Source organism: Bombina bombina, chromosome 1 (assembly GCF_027579735.1).
Source record: "Bombina bombina isolate aBomBom1 chromosome 1, aBomBom1.pri, whole genome shotgun sequence".
Lineage (NCBI taxonomy): Eukaryota > Metazoa > Chordata > Amphibia > Anura > Bombinatoridae > Bombina > Bombina bombina.
Genome location: NC_069499.1, coordinates 160,750,821 through 160,771,575, shown reverse-complemented (window position 1 = coordinate 160,771,575; position 20,755 = coordinate 160,750,821).

Below are 20,755 nucleotides of genomic sequence, written 5' to 3'. Positions count from 1 at the left end.
ACGGATAGAAGATCTGCTAGATGCCCTTTCTGGAAGCCAGTGGTTCAGCGTCCTGGACTTGAGGTCTGGGTATTATCAGGTACCCATGAAGAACGAGGATCAGGAAAAGACAGCTTTCATCTGTCCCTTGGGATTCTACGAGTTTACCAGGATGCCCCAAGGGGTCACTGGAGCTCCCGCCACCTTTCAAAGGCTGATGGAGAAGACTGTGGGGGATATGAATCCCAAAGAGTGCCTAGTCTATCTTGATGACCTCATAGTGTTTGGAAGGACACCAGAAGAGCACGAACAGCGATTGCTGAAGGTGTTGGATCGACTCCAAGCAGAGGGTCTGAAATTATCAATAGACAAATGTCGATTTGCCCAGAACTCTGTTACATATGTAGGTCACATTGTTTCCGCACAAGGTGTGACAACTGACCCGACCAAAATTGAAGCGGTGATGAACTGGCCCAGGCCAGATAACATCAGTGAGCTGCGCTCATTTCTTGGATTCTGCGGTTACTACCGGAGGTTTGTGAAAGACTATTCAAAGATTGCTCGAGAGCTACACAACCTGTTAAAGACTACCTCAGCTATAGAGGGTGTTAAGGCGCCAAGTCCTAAAGACTCCTTCGGAAAGAAATGGACCTCAGGATGCGAAGAAGCCTTCTTAATCTTGAAGAAAAGACTCACAGAAGCTCCTGTATTGGCATATTCAGATCCCGAGAAACCATATGTGCTCCATGTTGATGCCAGTATGGAAGGCCTAGGGGCCGTATTGCATCAGAGCTACCCAGAAGGGTTAAGACCAGTGGCCTACATAAGTAGAAGTCTAACTGGTGCAGAGAAAAACTATCCGGTCCATAAGCTAGAATTCTTGGCGCTCAAGTGGGCAATTGTGGACAAGTTACATGACTATTTATATGGAGCAACATTCGAGGTAAGGACGGATAACAATCCGCTTACTTATATTCAAACAACAGCAAAGCTGGATGCCACAGGGCATAGGTGGCTGGCAGCATTGTCAAACTATAGTTTCAGCTTTAAATACAAGCCAGGCCCTAAGAATATCAGTGCGGATGCTCTGTCCCGCAGACCTGGACTTCCTCCTCATGAAGAAAAGGAGGAATGGGAAGAAATCCCTGTGCCTGGGGTTGGAGCCCTGTGCCAAACATATGTAGTGGCTGAGAGGCAGGATGAGTTCTCTGAACTCAGAGGAATAGACTCCATATGTCACTCCCCAGAAGCCGTACCAGAGGTATTCTGTGCTCCAGCAATGCTCCAACAGTGGTCTCACATAACCAATGAAGACAAGAAGAAAGCCCAGTCACAGGACTGGTATATAGGTACAGTCCTCAAGGCAATGAGAGCCAAGAACCCTAAATTACTGAGCTCCCTTCCCATTGGACAAAGAGATTTGTACCGGAGAGAATGGAGTAAACTACATCTAGAAGATGGAATCCTTTATAGAATTATAAAATACCATGACCACCCTGGTCGAAAGCAGCTAGTGTTACCTCATAGATATCGGGGAATGGTCCTGAGAGCTCTCCATGATCAACATGGGCATCTTGGGGTAGACAAGACCTATGGCCTGGTACAAGACCGGTTCTATTGGCCTCGCATGAGAGAACATGTTGAACATTATGTGAAGACCTGCAGAAGATGTATTCAGAGAAAGACTCTGCCTGTGAGAGCTGCCCCTATGGGCCACCTGAGAAGTACAGGACCCCTGGATCTTGTGTGCATGGACTATCTATGTATTGAGAATGATACTACCGGAATTGGGAATGTTCTGGTAGTAACAGACCATTTCACCAGATACGCTCAGGCTTTTCCCACTAAAGACCAGAAGGCTGTGACCGTAGCCAAGGTCCTCTGGCAGAAATATTTTATGCACTACGGTCTGCCCAATCGAATACATTCTGATCAAGGTAGAGACTTTGAGAGTAAGCTGATCAAAGAACTGCTGGATATGTTGCAGGTTCACAAGTCCAGAACAACACCCTACCACCCTGAGGGTGATGCCCAGCCTGAGCGTTTTAATAGGACACTCCTAGACATGCTCGGGACTCTGAAACAAGTGGAGAAGCGGTCCTGGAGTAAGCATGTAGAAGCCATGGTCCACGCATATAATTGCACAAGGCATGAGTCTACAGGATTCTCACCCTATTTCCTAATGTTTGGAAGGGAAGCCAGACTACCGATAGATGTCCGGTTGGGGGTGTCCCCAGATGGGACAAAGTCAGACTCTCACTTCCAGTATGTGAGGACCCTCAGACAAAACCTTCACAGTGCCTACGAGTTGGCCACTCAAGCTGCGGCAAAAATGGAGGAACGCAACAAAAGAAGATACAATACCAAAGTGAAGCATCAGGAAGTCCAAGCGGGAGATAAGGTTCTCCTCCGGAATCTAGGGGTACCTGGGAAACACAAATTAGCAGACAGATGGAAGGATACCCTATTTGAAGTTGTGTCTAAGCTAAAGGGGCTGCCAGTGTATAATATAAAAGGCCCAGAAGGCCGGATCAAAGCTTGGCATAGGAACCATCTACTACCAATAGCCTATATCGATGAAGAGGAAGGGAGTAGTAGTGAATGGGAGAAAAGCACAACGGAGAGTCCTGAAAATGAGGCAGTAGAGACCCCAGAAGCTCTTAGTGCTGATGATCAATGGTGGTCTCCTCCTGCTGAGGAAACACAGCACTTTCCTTCCTCTCCTCCCTTAGCCTCCTCTACATTGAATCCCAACAGCCCCAACTTTGTGCCTGGGACCCCAAAAAGAGACTCTTGTATCATGGGAAAGCCAGGGTCTCAAGCATCTGGTGACCTCCCCACCCAAGTGGCCAGAGCTGAAGATTCCCAGGAACATTCTGGACTTCCTCAGAGAGAACAGAGACTGGGTACTAGAATACGACAGCCTCCCAGGGTTCTTACTTACGATCAAGTCGGAGAACCCAGTTATGTACATATGCCCCAGGTACAATCTAAAATGGTTGATTTACTGTATGCGGTTGCGGACATTATGAATGTTGGAACCTCTCTGTACTAGATTAAACTGTAAGATAGTTTTACATTTGTTTATAGGACTGTTAGTGCATTTATTATTATTTATATGTTTTGTTTTTTCAATTTACCTCTTGGTGGAACCTTGCCAGTGGAAGGCAAGGATTTTACAAGGGGGAGAATGTAGCCCTTCCTGTTGAACATTTGCACCTGTATACATTCTGCAGGAGAAGTTGCCTAGGCAACTATTAGACTGGTTGGTCATGTGATCAAGTGAAACTGAAAGAAGAGTGTAAGACACAGGAGGAAGCAGACATGTCAGAGCAGTGAAGGTGTGTGTGAGGCCTGGCTGTGTGAGAGCTGCAGACTTCATCTTGTAAAGTAACAGCATTCCTCTGCTGATTTAGTGTATGCTGCCAGCTGCAGTCTGTCCCTGTTAGAGAGCTGTGGAGAAGAATGCAGACAAAGTAAATGACTGGCAGACCTTGGAGTTTTCTTTCAGCCTGTGCAGAATCCTGTCAGTGGTAAGAAGTATCCTCTCTCCTTGTCATACTGACAGGGCATTCTGTCCATCACATAAACTTATAAACAGCTCTTCCTGTGGATTGCAGTTTCCTATGAGCTGCAACTGTTTAAATGCATGTGGATTACCTTAAAGGGCCCCAACATTTATGTGCACCAACTGGTACCCATCAGCCATTAGGGTGAAGCCTGAGGGTGGGTTCGCAGGTGGTTTGGGAGGGTGCTGGGCCTGGTTAGAGAGAGTCGGTGTGTTAGTTAGCCACTGTATTTCTTGCCTTATTTTTATTTACCATAATCCTTTAATACATGTTCCTACTGTTTTACTGTTATTACTGTGTGTGTTGTAGTTATTTATTATGTTCCTGTCTGGGAAACCCATTCTTGCCCTGGATGCCCAGTCAGGTGGAGGCACTGCCACAGTCATGTACCCCAACTCCCAGGTAGCGGAGACTCAGGATCAGCCTGCAGAGCACATGGAGGTAGCTGGGGTAAAGACCCACAGGGGTAATTGTGGGCCTAGGCCAAACCCCGTTACATGTCTATATATGTGTACACATGTATTTATGTGTTTGAATATGTAAATATAATGATCACACATACATACATGTATAGACATATATACAGCATATACACTTTTGAGCCCTTCCCAGTCAAATATATTGAAACATGCAACATCATTTTTATTAATTTTTGTGTTTTAATGTATGTTGAAGAGAAATACTTTAAATTACTATTGTTCTTTACTTAGAATTTTTATTTTTTATTTTAAAATAAACCTTCAAGTTTAGCTCAGTTGATCTATCGCAGTGTTAGATTAGCTCTCAAATGATAGCTAATTATTTATTTGGGAGTGGACCCCATAGGCGTCTATGGGGAGAAGTTAGCGTGGTCGCGATATCCGAAGTCCTAAAGTTAGGGGGCCTGAGTATTTTGCTTGGTTGCTAACTTTATACTTGCAATAGGCTTACAAATCTGGTTGAGATTATTTTTTACTTTTAAAGCAGATAGTAAAAAAAACATTTAGTGCACAACTTGTAATATGGCCCTTTATATGTATTATCAGCAGCGATCTAATTCTATATTTAGAATTACATTATTTAGCTATTTCCAAGTTCATAGCGAATGAGTAATTGTGCTAAAGTTAGCATGTCCCAAAAAATTGCAAAGGTAACCTCAATTAAATCTTAGAATGATGCATTTTGGAAAGCACATTCTGTCTGTGGCCTTTAAATAAGCAACTCATATGGAAACTAGTATTGTCTAATTTACAAAAGAAAAATATGTTCCTATAAAAAAGTATTATTGGTAAAAAATGCTATTATGTAAGTGACTGGCTTAAAGATAGGCATACTAAGGTCAGGATAAATCTTTATTTAGCCTATGAAACTTTTTCTTGAAAGACCCCCAAATTTTGCATCTGGCCAGGGAGTTGGTGACAGATGTAAATTTTCATGGAACTGAAACAAAGCCCAGAAACATTTACGGGAACAATCTGAATGAATAGAGGAAGAACTTTAGGAAGATCATACATTAACGTCAAGTGAGTTACGCAATCTATAAGCACATAGTTTCTAAGAGTAAATGTAATGCTCCAGGTATTTTGTCACATTAACTCTGGCATGTATATTTTTTACCCTTTTTTTGTAAAGAGCCCAACCTTACAAATGTTACCTTGGAAACAATGTTAGAGAAAGTAAAGGCACGCCTAATGATTATTAATTTGTCAACTATATGTTGCAATCAATAACAAGTTTGCTTGAATTGCCGGAAATGGTAAATTTGTATTATATTATAATTTTTATCATGTACCAAGGGGCAAACTTATTTTATAACCATTTTTTTTCCAGCATAGAATATTACAAAAGAGTAATAAGTTTACTATATTCCTATGAGATATTTATGGGTAAATAAAACACAATTAAAATGTGATTTGGATACATAAGGTACCCATACAAACTAAATTAAAAGCTGTATCAAACAGATGCAAACAGCAATATTCACTAGGTGTGGTTTCTACTCTTATCTGTTGTCAAATACACATGTTCTATATTCATAAATCTGTTTTCTAGACAGGTATATTTGACATTTTTCAACAAACATCTGCCAATCCCCTATAGTATATATAATTAATTCAGTGATGCATAAACTTGTACATGGTCCATTCTTGTTTGTAGTGCTTTACTTGAGAGGGAAGAAAGCTCTCTCACTAGATTAAGTATAGAACGATTTAAAATAAATATCTATTGAGAGTTATATATTTATTTATTTTTTAAATGATTCACAAAGTTGTGTGGGATATCTCCAGATCTTAATGAATCAACTTAATAGGGTAACACATAAATTGGGGAGGGGGGCTCTGAGAGCACTAACATAGTAAACCTAGAGCATTGTCACAGATAAGATAGAGGTCATATGGAACTAGAATTAAGATATGGCACACATGGTGCCCTATTGGCTGGCTTGATACCCCACTACTTCTCTCCTAACCGTGTTCCTCCAACAAAGCCCCACAAATCATGTTATGTGAGGAATTTGTGGTTAGGAGAATAGGGATGGTGAAACCAGGTCAGTCATTTGTATTGGGTCAAATCACAGCTAGGGATAAATTTGTGAAGGCACTGGGGCAGCCATTAAGGATATTTGTGCTGGATGGAGGTTGAATTTAGTAGACTAGATGTGACAGAGAAATGGATAAGCAATTAGAGACACATCATTCTCAATTTATCTTTATTGTGGCGTGGAAGGTCACAAGTAAGGAAATATCTCCAGCAGCTGCAAATTGATTGGTTATAGTAAAGCTGATATACCACCAACACCATTTATATACTGTAGATAGACACTTTTGTTGGAAAGAAGAACAAGATAAATGCTTTAATAAGACACATTCCTCGTATAATGGAATCTGCTCACATTAAATACTTTGAGAAGTTGTTAGATTATTTTGTTATTAGTGTTTTGTAATATTTTACTGAAATTGTAACCTATTTAATCTAACATAGTGATGAGTAATATGGCAACAGGACAATATTACTATATAAAATTAAGAAATGTTGCTGTTGACAGCTGTGACAGTGAAGGGACATAAGGGTAGGGAAGTTCTCTGAAAATGTTCCACCCCTTAGAGTTTTTACATTAAAACAACAGATTCAGCTTTCAGTTAACCTCATTTAATGATGAAGATGAACATGTCTCTGAAGATTTTTAATTAGGATTAGGGGTGGTTCTAGGTATAATAAATTATATGTACACAATTTATATATCAAGGGTGGAGACTGGTACTTTTGGGGAGCCATTACTTTCTGCTACTTATTCCAGTTTCCCCATTTAGATGCCTCCTTGTTCTGGGTGTAGCAAAATAAATGTAAAAACATTGTCCTATAAATGTATGTGTATTGTTATTCATATTGGGGGTACTGAAGTCATGTATGGCCGTGTTTAGTACTCCTGAGCACACCCTAGAACTACCACTATTAAGATCTTTTAAGATAATAAAATTGCTTAACTACCCTGTGGAAAGGAAATTAACCTATGAGGACAATATTCATACAGCAGGGATGGATCTTCTAAATTCTTAGTAGCTACTTAAATTCATCCTTCAAGATGAAAATTTAAGGAAAAGCCTTGAGGATATTGAGGGTGGAAACTTGTCTGTAAAAGTTGTAGATACAAAAGCTGGGTAATTACTGTAGAAGTTTGAAGTGGGAAAGTGTTCTGGCCATGTATGCAGTATTACAAAGAGTAGAGTGTATTGCAAGATGCAAGCAAGAATGTTATCATTGATCTAAACATACATTAGTCTACACCAGGTATTATATACATTAAATGAGGATACTTTTCAATGTCATTAGCCCTTTATACATTTGAAATTACATAGCTGGAGGAAGATATGCAATATAATATGAAAATAATTAAAGCTTGCTTAGCAAGCATGGCAAATTGGTAATTAAAAGAACTAGATTAATCCAGCCTGCCTTAGGCGGATTGCCACCTTCAGATGCCAACTCTCATTCATGCTATAGAGCAGCACACGCAATACATGATCACACACCTGGATGCCAATAGTTTGTCTCACCCAAACTTAAGGTGATAATTTCAGAAAATAAAAGGTTTCATTTTAGATTTTTTTTATAACCCTTCTTCATATGTGATTATTCAAATAGGCTCATACAAACCAATATAAAAGACTCACCAGAGGATGGAGAAATGGAAATAAATTATATACAAAAATAGTAGTGATAATAATTTACAGCATAAACATGTCTGTGTCAGGGTGCCAGGAATTAGACTGAGATGAGAAGTGCAAAAATAATCACACCTTTATTAATAGCAAAAATAATAAAAAGTCCACAAGTCAAATAACAAGCCAGGAAAACACAGGAGCTCTCACAAACAGGTCTGAGACAACGCAAGGGCAAAGCATACTGAACAGAGGCCCATTAAATAATAAGTGATGACATCACAATTCTGAGACTGCATCCTGTCTCACACGGATGATGTACACCAGTCTGACCATAAAAGGAAGTGCAGGAAATGAGCAGCATCACACAGTATGCACCAGACATCAAGAGAGGTGAGTAAAATGGCTGCCAGCAGCACATGGCAAACAAACAGGGAAAAAAAAACTGACAGTACCCTCCCCACAACAACCCCTCCCCCGTGGGAGGACAAATGGCTTATTGGGGAAACGGGCATGGAAGGCACGGAGGACGGCGGAAGCATGAACATCAGAGGAGGGAACCCATGAACGCTCCTCTGGACCATAGCCCCTCCAGTGAACCAAATACTGTACGCGGCCCCTGGACATACGAGAGTCAATAATGCTGCTGACCTCATACTCCTCATGGTTGTCAACAAAGATAGGACGGGGACGATGCAACACAGTGGTAAACCGATTACAAACCAATGGTTTCAAGAGGGAGACATGAAAAACATTGGAGATGCGCATTGCAGGAGGAAGGTCAAGAGCGTAGGCCACAGGATTGACCTGTCGGAGTATTCAAAAAGGACCAACATAACGGGGAGCCAGTTTATTGGAAGGCACATGAAGATTTAAATTGCGGGAGGACAGCCAAACTCTCTCACCAACCTGGTAGGAAGGCGCTGGCAGATGCCTACGATCAGCCTGGAACTTTTGGCGCCGGAATAGAACGATGAAGGCAATCCTGAATCTGCACCCATGTGGAACGGAGTTGTCAGAGATGCTCCTCCAAAGCCGGAATACCCTGAGACATGAATGAATCGGGCAACAAACCCATAATTCGCCATGACAGGGATAACTTGGAGGAAGCATTAATAGCACTATTACGAGCAAACTCTGCCCAAGGTAAAAGTTCAGACCAATTATTGTGGTGATCTGAGACATAGCAACGGAGGAACTGTTCCAGAGCTTGATTACACCGTTCTGCAGCCCCATTGGATTGAGGGTGATATGCCGAGGAGAAGGAAAGCTGGATCCCCATTTGAGCACAAAAGGAATGCCAAAATCTGGAGACAAACTGGCTCCCATGGTCTGACACTATCTCCTTGGGTAACCCATGTAAATGGAAGACCTCCCGGGCAAAAATTGAAGCAAGCTCCTGAGCGGTAGGCAACTTCATCAAGGGAATGCAATGTGACATTTTAGAAAAACGGTCAACCACCATAAGGATAACAGTATTGCCATTGGAAACAGGGAGCTCGACAATGAAGTCCATGGAAAGATGTGTCCAAGGACACTCACCATTAGCAATAGGTTGAAGAAGACCCACATGAAGACGTCGAGGAGTCTTATTCTGTGCACAAACTGAGCAGGAAGCCACATACACAGCAACATCAGAACGAAGACCTGGCCACCAGAATTGTCGAGTGACAGACCAAATCATTTGGTTCTTTCCTGGGTGACCTGCAGCTTTAGGATAGTGGTAAGTATGCAAAAGTTTAGTTTGAAGATTCTCATGAACAAAACACTTTCCACTAGGTTTCTCAGGAGGTGCATTGGTTTGTGCAGTCAGGTTCTCCTCCCCCAAGGAAGAAGTCAAATTAGTACGTATGGTAGCCAAAATATGGTCAGGAGGTATAACTGGAGTAGGTACAGACTCCTCCTTGGACAGAGGGGAAAATTGTCGAGAGAGGGCATCAGCCCTAACATTCTTACTACCAGGCAGGTAGGAGACCACATAATTAAACTGAGACAAAAATAGCGCCCATCTGGCCTGTCGGGGCGACAAACATTTTGCTTCAGATAGATAAGTTAAATTCTTGTGGTCAGTAAGAATGAGCACTGGCACGCTAGTACCCTCGAGAAGATGCCTCCATTCCTTGAGTGCCAAAATTATGGCCAGTAATTCCCTGTCGCCAATTTCATAATTGCACTCCGCTTGAGACAATTTCTTAGGGAAGAAACCACATGGATGCAAGGAACCGTCAGGCGTAGGACGTTGAGACAAGAGGGCACCTACACCAGTCTCAGACGCATCAGCCTTAAGAACGAAAGGCAGAACAGGGTTAGGATGAGCCAGAACTGGAGCTGCAGCAAAGGCAATCTTAAGACTATCAAAGGCCTTAAGGGCAGTAGGTGACCAATGAAGTGGATCATTCTCTTTACGGGTCATGTCTGTGATAGGTTTGACCAAGGAAGAAAAGTTTTTAATAAACTTTCTATAGTAATTGGCAAACCCCAAAAAACGTTGAATAGACCTAAGACCAACTGGGCGAGGCCACTGCAGAACTGCAGATAACTTGTTAGGATCCATGGAGAACCCTGAAACAGAGATAACATAACCTAGGAAGGTTACTTGAGTCTGATGGAACTCACATTTCTCGAGTTTACAAAACAGGCCATTCTCATGTAGTCTCTGAAGAACCTGAGTAACATCAGAACAATGAGCCTCAAGTGTGGGTAAGTGTATGAGGTACACCACAACACACTGTTGCAACATATCTCGTAGAACATCACTAATAAATTCCTGGAAAACAGCAGGAGCATTACATAGGCCAAAGGGCATTACAAGATACTCATAATGCCCGCTCCTGGTGTTAAATGCTGTTTTCCATTCGTGGCCCTCCTTGATCCTAACGAGATTGTACGCTCCTCTCAAATCAAGTTTAGTAAAGACCGTAGCTCCCTTGAGGTAGTCAAAGAGTTCCGTAATGAGCAGAATAGGGTAAGCATTCTTAATTTCTTAATGGTAAGATGATTAAGACCCCTATAATCGATGCATGGTCTTAACTGGCCACCCTTTTTCTTCACAAGGAAGAAGTCAGCCCCTGCAGGAGAGCAGGATTTGCGGATGATCCCCCGCGACAGAGCATCGGCAACATACTCCTCCATAGCATAATTCTCCGCAACAGACAGAGGGTAAACCCGGCCCGAGGAGGAATGGCTCCGGGTTGCAGGTCTATGGCACAATCGTAAGACCGGTGAGGCGGCAACGTACCGGCACGCACCTTGTCAAAAAAGTCTAGGAACTCTCGGTGCTCCTCTGGCAATTGAGATACCGAAGAAGTGCACAAGACTTTAACTGGTTTCTGAAGACAAGTGGAAATACATTGCAGAGACCACAACAAAATTTCGGACCTGCGTCAGTCAAGACTGGGATTGTGCTTTTGGAGCCAGGGATAACCCAGAACAACCGGAGAATGCGGAGAGTTTATCACCTGGAACTGGAGGGTTTCAAAATGGAGAGTCCCAACAGCCATGGATAACAGAGCAGTTTTGTGAGTAACGAGTGTGGGCTGAAGGAGCCTGCCATCAATGGCCTCAATAGCAAGCGGAACGGACCGAGGCAAAACAGGAATGGAGTGCTTTGATACAAAAGCACTGTCAATGAGTCAACAAGAGCCTGGGTGACTATAGAGGAGTCCACCCAGGAAAGGACAACCGTGACCAAAGGTTTCTCCTTTAGCGGTTCTGGGGACAAGGATAAACCACCCAAGGTCTGCCCCCAACAGGACTTTAGGTGTGAGCATTTCCCGGCCGTGTAGGACAAGACTTCAAAAGGTGGCCCTGTAACCCACAATAGAGGCAGAGCCCCTCCCTCCTCCTAAAGGCCCTCTTCGCCGCGGAGAGACGCGTGAATCCCAACTGCATCGGCTCAGCAGTACCTGGTGACTAGGGACCAGGAGGCATGGGAGGAGAGGAAGGCATGGGTGGGAACAAACATGTAGGAGACAACAGAACAGGAGGCTTCCACAAGGGCTCCTTGAAAGAGGGCCTCTCATTTAGTCTGATGTCAATTAGAATCAAAAAGACACCAATGCCTCAAGATCTTCTGGTAAATCTCTAGCAGCAACTTCGTCTTTAATCGCATCAGAGAGCCCACGAAAGAAGGCGGCAACAAGGGCTTCATTGTTCCAACCTACCTCTGCGGCAAGCGTACGGAACTCAATGGCATACTGAGCAACAGATCTTGTACCTAGCTGAATGGACATGAGTCGTTCAGCAGCAGAGGAGGAGCGAGCCGGAACATCAAAAACCCTTCAAAAGGAGGCCACAAATTCAGGGTAATTTGAAATCACAGGTTTATTAGTCTCCCACAAGGGATTAGCCCAGGCAAGAGCTGTGTCAGAAAATAACGAGATGAGAAATCCCACATTAGCTCTGTCAGAGGGAAACGCCTGAGGTAACATCTCAAAGTAAATTCCCACCTGGTTCAAAAACCCTCTGCACTGATTAGGATCGCCTCCATAACGCTGAGGTAGAGGTGCAGAACCGGACATGCTCCTGGTAGGACTAGGTGCAGCAGCGGAAATAGAAGCAGCCATAACTTGCGGGACACTTTGGTCCAAATGTGCAGTGCGAGCCAGCGGGGCTTGCAGGGCTAGTTCAAATTGATCCAAGCGGTTATCCTGTTCATCCATCCTGGAAATTATGGCAGTTAAAGGTGGATTATTAGCACCATCAAGATTCATGGCCCTTGCGTAATGTCAGGGTGCCCGGAATCAGACTGAGATGAGAAGTGCAAAAATAATCCCACCTTTATTAATAGCAAAAAACAATAAAAAGTCCACAAGTCAAATAACAAGCCAGGAATACACAGGAGCTCTCACAAACAGGTCTGAGACAACGCAAGGGCAAAGCATACTGAACAGAGGCCCATTAAATAATAAGTGATGACATCACAATTCTGAGACGGCATCCTGTCGCACACGGATGATGTACACCAGTCTGGCCATAAAAGGAAGTGCAGGAAATGAGCAGCATCACACAGTATGCACCAGACCGTAAGAGAGGTGAGTAAAATGGCTGCCAGCAGCACATGGCAAACAAAACAGGGAAAAAGAACCTGTCAGTCTGTAAGCACATATCAGCCCCATTAGTGTATATCAAGGGTGTTCGGTTCTTTTAACCGAAGGGCTGTACTAATTTGTATTCACTTGAAGGGTGGTTGAACAAATCTGACCAATTCTATTAATCAAAATAAAATATATTTGTTTTTTAGAAACATGTTTAAAATGAACAGTTAATAAAAGGGCTGTGTCTGTGGTGCACATGTGGAAACGTGGATTAATTAAGTAGGATGGGCAAGTGAAAAGTTAAATAAAAACCAATGGAGGCCAATGGAGGCCCACTGCTGCCTCAAGGAGGTAGAATGGACAAGCTTGATGCATAGTACAAGAAGCTAAGACCAATCATTTGATGATTCATAAGGCCCATCATGAGTGAAAGTTCATGTAACCCTTATACTGGCTATTTATATATGTGCATAGTTGTTTTATCACATCTTCTCCACAGCCCTAACTCACTTTTCCTCAGCTTTTTTGCAAATTTCCCACATTTTACCCAATGATCACATCAAATACTGAAAGATCTTATTTACGAGCTGCACAGTCCCAATAATCGTGTCATTTGCCCCTCTGTCCTGTATTTATGCTTCTGTGTCCCTTTAAAAACAACGAGATAGACCCAGGGGAATAACTAAAGGGTCTAAAAGGTCTCAATTGAGACTAGACCCACGCCTCTATGGGGCTCATAGGGCCCTTCTGTGTTCCACCTTGCAAAACAGGGCTCACAGTTTAAGAAAAGTGTACGAATTTGACTTTTACAATATGGTAGCAGGGTTTCTAAAATGGTTGCCACAGTGTTACTGTAAAGAAAAACATGACACCATATTTGTACAGGAAGGTTGTGCAAGTGCATACCCTCACAACTACAGAGAAGCAGCTCCTGTCTCTCCTTTGTGGCTGATGGCTCCGCTTCTACGGTTCCTATATTACCAAAAAGGGAGCTACTGAAATAGGGGTGCCTGCCACAGCTGTTGCCCTGGGGCCTAGTGAGGTCTATTTATGTCCCTGGACCGACCACATCCAAGAATGACAAAAAAACTCACACTAGACCATAACGATCTTGTCCTAGAATCAACTAAAAAAATAATTCCCAGGACCTAGGTTGTATTTGGAAATGTCTGAAATGTTAGAAACTAAATCAAATTTACTGTTTAGTATATTACATGCACATTATCAAATTTTTGTAGAAAACATTATTTGTTTTATTTCTTGATTAAATTTAGTCTAGTTTAGTCTAATATTATTGTGAGAATGTATCTTCACAGCAAGATGGAAAGTCCCTTTTGTGAACATAAATTGTTGTCATGGGCAAGTATTTTTCAGGAGCGTGGGAGATAGCAAAAACTATAAACTATAACTCCAGATTCAGATGAAAAATCTGAGAAAGTTAAAATAAAAGCAAATATGTTTAATAGTAATAATCTTAATTCAAACCAATGATAATAAAATATATCTCCTCACACCATACATGTAATAGAATCACGGACTTATTACTTAAAAGTACATAATACAGTTCTAGCAAACTGACACTCTTTTTCTAATTAATTCTTAGTGGACAATGACACTAAAACTATTTTGAGAACAGATAAACAAAGTGAGGGGGTTTGCTGTAAGAAAAATATTCATGGGTGTATGAAAGAAATATAAAAAAAAATCCCTAAATTATGTTTACAATTCTCTTAAATATTTATGCCATAAAAGTCAATGAACTGTGTATTTTTTTGTCCTAAATTCCGATCCAAATAATCATCTTTTTTATACTTGTTATTGAGATCTGACAATATATTATCAAGTCTTGAGCTGCAAAAAATCATTGGATTACTATCCCTTTTCTGAACTGATGACATTAAATACTGATTCACAATCATTGATTATTTTTATTTTATTTTTAAATCGGTGCCTTTAACCTTTTGCTAAAACTACTGTTACCATTATACGGCAGCTCTGAACAGCTTGATGGGCATGTGTGATGGTTTCAATGCTGCACTTTTGTGTTTCAGAAAACTTACAGCATGTTATTTTTGTTCTTATGTCCCCTATATTTCGTCCCCACAAAGGGGTTAAACAGAAACTTAAAGGGACATAATACTCATATGCTAAATCACTTGAAACTGATGCAGTATAACTGTAAAAAGCTGAAAGGAAAATATCACCCGAGCATCTCTATGTAAATCAGGAAGATATTTTACCTCACAATTTCCTCAGCTCACCAGAGTCAGTGCTGTGTAAAAAGTTATACTCAGCTGCTGCCCAGCTGCAGGTAAAAAAATAAAAATAAATGAAGAAATGAACAGCAGCCAATCAGCTTCAACAGTGCTGAGGTCATGAACTCTTTTACTGTGATCTCATGAGATTTGACTTAACTCTCATGAGATTTCATAGTAAACTTCCTTAAACTGATTAGGGAAATAAGATGAGTGTGCACAAGGCTCAACCCCTTAGCTGTCCCGGGACAGACATACTGATTTGCTGCTTAAAGTCCTTTACAATGGGATGTGGCTACTGAGGAATTTTTGAGGTAAAATATCTTTCTTTTTTACATAGAGATGTTCAGGTGATATTTTCTAGTCAGCTTTTCCCAGCTATGCTGCATCACTTTCAATTGTTTCAACATTTGGGTATCATGGCCCTTTAAGAGCCACTCAAGAATTGTAACACAATGGGCTAAATCCATAGTTGTTTACTAGGCCATTAAAGTGCCATCATACCCAAATGTTGAAACACTTGAAAGTGATGCAGCATAGCTGTAAAAAGCTGACTAGAAAATATCACCTGAACATCTCTATGTAAAAAATTAACGGCTAGATTTGGAGTTTTGTCGGTAACGACCCGAAAAACTAACGCCGGCTTTTTTCTGGCCGCACCATAAAAATAACTCTGGTATTGAGAGTCCACATAAAGGCTGCGTTAGGCTCCAAAAAAGGAGCGTAGAGCATTTTTAACGCAGCTTCAACTCTCGATACCAGAGTTGCTTACGCAAGCGGCCAGCCTCAAAAACGTGCTCGTGCACGATTCCCCCATAGGAAACAATGGAGCTGTTTGAGCTGAAAAAACCTAACAACTGCAAAAAAGCAGCGTTCAGCTCCTAACGCAGCCCCATTGTTTGCTATGCGGTAACACTTCCTACGTCTGCACCTAACACTCTAACATGTACCCCGAGTCTAAACACCCCTAACCTTACACTTATTAACCCCTGATCTGCCGCCCCCGCTATCGCTGACCCCTGCATATTATTATTAACCCCTAATCTGCCGCTCCGTAAACCGCCGCTACTTACATTATCCCTATGTACCCCTAATCTGCTGCCCTAACATCGCCGACCCCTATATTATATTTATTAACCCCTAATCTGCCCCCCACAACGTCGCCTCCACCTGCCTACACTTATTAACCCCTAATCTGCCGACCGGACCTGAGCGCTACTATAATAAAGTTATTAACCCCTAATCCGCCTCACTAACCCTATAATAAATAGTATTAACCCCTAATCTGCCCTCCCTAACATCGCCGACACCTAACTTCAAGTATTAACCCCTAATCTGCCGACCGGAGCTCACCGCTACTCTAATAAATGTATTAACCCCTAAAGCTAAGTCTAACCCTAACACTAACACCCCCCTAAATTAAATATAATTTACATCTAACGAAATTAATTAACTCTTATTAAATAAATTATTCCTATTTAAAGATAAATACTTACCTGTAAAATAAATCCTAATATAGCTACAATATAAATTATAATTATATTATAGCTATTTTAGGATTTATATTTATTTTACAGGTAACTTTGTATTTATTTTAACCAGGTACAATAGCTATTAAATAGTTAAGAACTATTTAATAGCTAAAATAGTTAAAATAATTACAAATTTACCTGTAAAATAAATCCTAACCTGTTACAATTAAACCTAACACTACACTATCAATAAATTAATTAAATAAACTACCTACAATTACCTACAATTAACCTAAAACTACACTATCAATAAATTAATTAAATACAATTCCTACAAATAAATACAATTAAATAAACTAGCTAAAGTACAAAAAATAAAAAAGAACTAAGTTACAAAAAATAAAAAAATATTTACAAACATAAGAAAAATATTACAACAATTTTAAACTAATTACACCTACTCTAAGCCCCCTAATAAAATAACAAAGCCCCCCAAAATAAAAAAATGCCCTACCCTATTCTAAATTACAAAAGTTCAAAGCTCTTTAACCTTACCAGCCCTGAACAGGGCCCTTTGCGGGGCATGCCCCAAAGAATTCAGTTCTTTTGCCTGTAAAAAAAAACATACAATACCCCCCCCCCCAACATTACAACCCACCACCCACATACCCCTAATCTAACCCAAACCCCCCTTAAATAAACCTAACACTAAGCCCCTGAAGATCTTCCTATCTTATCTTCACCCTGCCAGGTTCACCGATCCGTCCTGAAGAGCTCCTCCGATGTCCTGATCCAAGCCCAAGCGGGGGGCTGAAGAGATCGGAACAGCCAATAGAATGCGAGCTCAATCTGATTGGCAGATTGGATCAGCCAATCAGATTGAACTTGATTCTGATTGGCTGATTCCATCAGCCAATCAGAATATTCCTACCTTAATTCCGATTGGCTGATAGAATCCTATCAGCCAATCGGAATTCGAGGGACGCCATCTTGGATGACGTCCCTTAAAGGAACCGTCATTCGGCTAGTAGGCGTCGGGAGAAGAGGATGTTCCGCGTCGGAGGTCTGCAAGATGGAACCGGAAGAAAGAAGATTGAAGATGCCGTTGATAGAAGACTTCATCCGGATCATGGACCTCTTCAGCTCCCGCTTGGATGAAGACTTCAGCCGGATCATGGACCTCTTCAGCTCCCGCTTGGATGAAGACTTCAGCCGGATCATGGACCTCTTCAGCCCCCGCTTGGGCTTGGATCAGGACAACGGAGGAGCTCTTCAGGACGGATCGGTGAACCTGGCAGGGTGAAGATAAGGTAGGAAGATCTTCAGGGGCTTAGTGTTAGGTTTATTTAAGGGGGGTTTGGGTTAGATTAGGGGTATGTGGGTGGTGGGTTGTAATGTTGGGGGGGGGTATTGTATGTTTTTTTTTACAGGCAAAAGAGCTGAATTCTTTGGGGCATGCCCCGCAAAGGGCCCTGTTCAGGGCTGGTAAGGTAAAAGAGCTTTGAACTTTTGTAATTTAGAATAGGGTAGGGCATTTTTTTTATTTTGGGGGGCTTTGTTATTTTATTAGGGGGCTTAGAGTAGGTGTAATTAGTTTAAAATTGTTGTAATATTTTTCTTATGTTTGTAAATATTTTTTTATTTTTTGTAACTTAGTTCTTTTTTATTTTTTGTACTTTAGCTAGTTTATTTAATTGTATTTATTTGTAGGAATTGTATTTAATTAATTTATTGATAGTGTAGTGTTAGGTTAATTGTAGGTAATTGTAGGTAGTTTATTTAATTAATTTATTGATAGTGTAGTGTTAGGTTTAATTGTAACTTAGGTTAGGATTTATTTTACAGCTAAATTTGTAATTATTTTAACTATTTTAGCTATTAAATAGTTCTTAACTATTTAATAGCTATTGTACCTGGTTAAAATAAATACAAAGTTACCTGTAAAATAAATATAAATCCTAAAATAGCTATAATATAATTATAATTTATATTGTAGCTATATTAGGATTTATTTTACAGGTAAGTATTTATCTTTAAATAGGAATAATTTATTTAATAAGAGTTAATTAATTTCGTTAGATGTAAATTATATTTAACTTAGGGGGGTGTTAGTGTTAGGGTTAGACTTAGCTTTAGGGGTTAATACATTTATTAGAATAGCGGTGAGCTCCGGTCGGCAGATTAGGGGTTAATAAGTGTAGGCAGGTGGAGGCGACGTTGTGGGGGGCAGATTAGGGGTTAATAAATATAATACAGGGGTCGGCGGTGTTAGGGGCAACAGATTAGGGGTACATAAGGATAACGTAGGTGGCGGTCGGCAGATTAGGGGTTAAAAAAATTTATTCGAGTGTCGGCGATGTGGGGGGACCTCGGTTTAGGGGTACATAGGTAGTTTATGGGTGTTAGTGTACTTTAGAGTACAGTAGTTAAGAGCTTTATAAACCGGCGTTAGCCCAGAAAGCTCTTAACTACTGACTTTTTTCCTGCGGCTGGAGTTTTGTCGTTAGATGTCTAACGCTCACTTCAGAAACGACTCTAAATACCGGAGTTAGAAAGATCCCATTGAAAAGATAGGATACGCAATTTATGTAAGGGGATCTGCGGTATGGAAAAGTCGCGGATGAAAAGTGAGCATTAGACCCTATTTTGAGTGACTCCAAATACCGGCGGTAGCCTAAAACCAGCGTTAGGAGCCTCTAACGCTGGTTTTCACGGCTAACGCCAAACTCCAAATCTAGGCCTAAGATTTTTTACCTCAAATTTCCTAAGTAAGGACTTTAAGAAGCAAATCAGTATGCCTGTCCTGGGACAGGCAAGGGAGCGTGCTTCATGCACACTCATTCCCTATTCAGTTTAAGGAGGTTTACTATGCAATCTCATGAGAGTTAAAGGGACAGTCAAGTCTAAAAAAACTTTCATGATTTAACTAACTACTAAGAAACCAATCCAAAATTATTTTCTAAAAGTTCTCTTCACTTCAAATTTTATTTAATATACTACTATATGGAATATGTGATATAATATTTAAAAATGTAACATTAAACTATTTTGGTGTGTTAAATCCAGAGTGTGCAATTGCATCTGTGGACTATATATTTGTTTGTGAATGGTATTCACAATGGCACATTATTAATTTGAGGAGAAGCATGAAGGTTAAAGGGACATTAAACCCCAAAAATGTCTTTCATGGTTCAGAAAGAGCATGCAATTTTAAACAACTTTCTAATTTACTTCTATTATCTAACTTGCTTAATTCTCTTGATATCCTTTTCTGAAAAGCATATCTAGATAGGCTCAGTAGCTGCTGATTGGCCGCTGCACATAGATGCCTCGTGTAATTGGCTCACCAATGTGCATTTCTATTTATTCAACAAAGGATATCTAAAGAATGAAGCAAATTAGAAAATAGAAGTAAATTTGAATGTTGTTCACAATTGTATTCTCTATCTGAATCATGAATGAAAATGTTTGGGTTTAATGTCCCTTTAAAGTTATAGATACTTTTTATTTTTATTTTTATAGAGAGAGCGACCATAAAGAATTTCAGGTCATTAGAGCCCTGACTTTTCATAAATTAGGCTCTCTTGCTGTACATAATTTCCAGAGCCCCGGGATAAGTGTTCTGTGCTTTAATATGAATATAGAATTACAGAGAGGCTGTACCTACAGGCAGAGAACTGGCTAACAATATTGTTGTCTGTACATTAACCACAGTTTCTTGTCTAAAGTCCTTTTCATTCCCTGCTGCTGATGTCACAGCCTCAAGACATGAATGAAATTCCAGACTTAGGACAGATCCTGCCTTCTATAATTTTGTCTGACAAACATATTTTACAATCAGAATTAAAAGTTGACAATTCTGTCTCTTAAAATCAAGTATACTAACAACTCTATACTTCATTATAAGATGGACATTATTCACTGACGGCTGGTTTATCGAATCTATTGTATTGCTTTCCTCAAATCCTCCACAGTGAGAAAGTTCAGATTAAGTAACTGCACAATAACAAAAGCTCACACGCTGCCCTCATGTGGTAACATTCATGAAGTACAGCAAGTTTTCAAAACATCTCAGAAAACTGTTATCGCTGATTTAAAAAAAGAGAATATATAACTGCAACATCGTTGGTGCAGTGTGTTAAATAATATACATATTACATGTAGGTATTTTTTAGGTTTAGTCTAGTTATCTAGCTGTCTTTGTCTCTCTATCAATCTCTCTATCATCTGTTATCTGTTTCACTAATGTATATCTCTCATTATCTATTTATTATCTATCTATATATCATTACCTCCCTATATGTA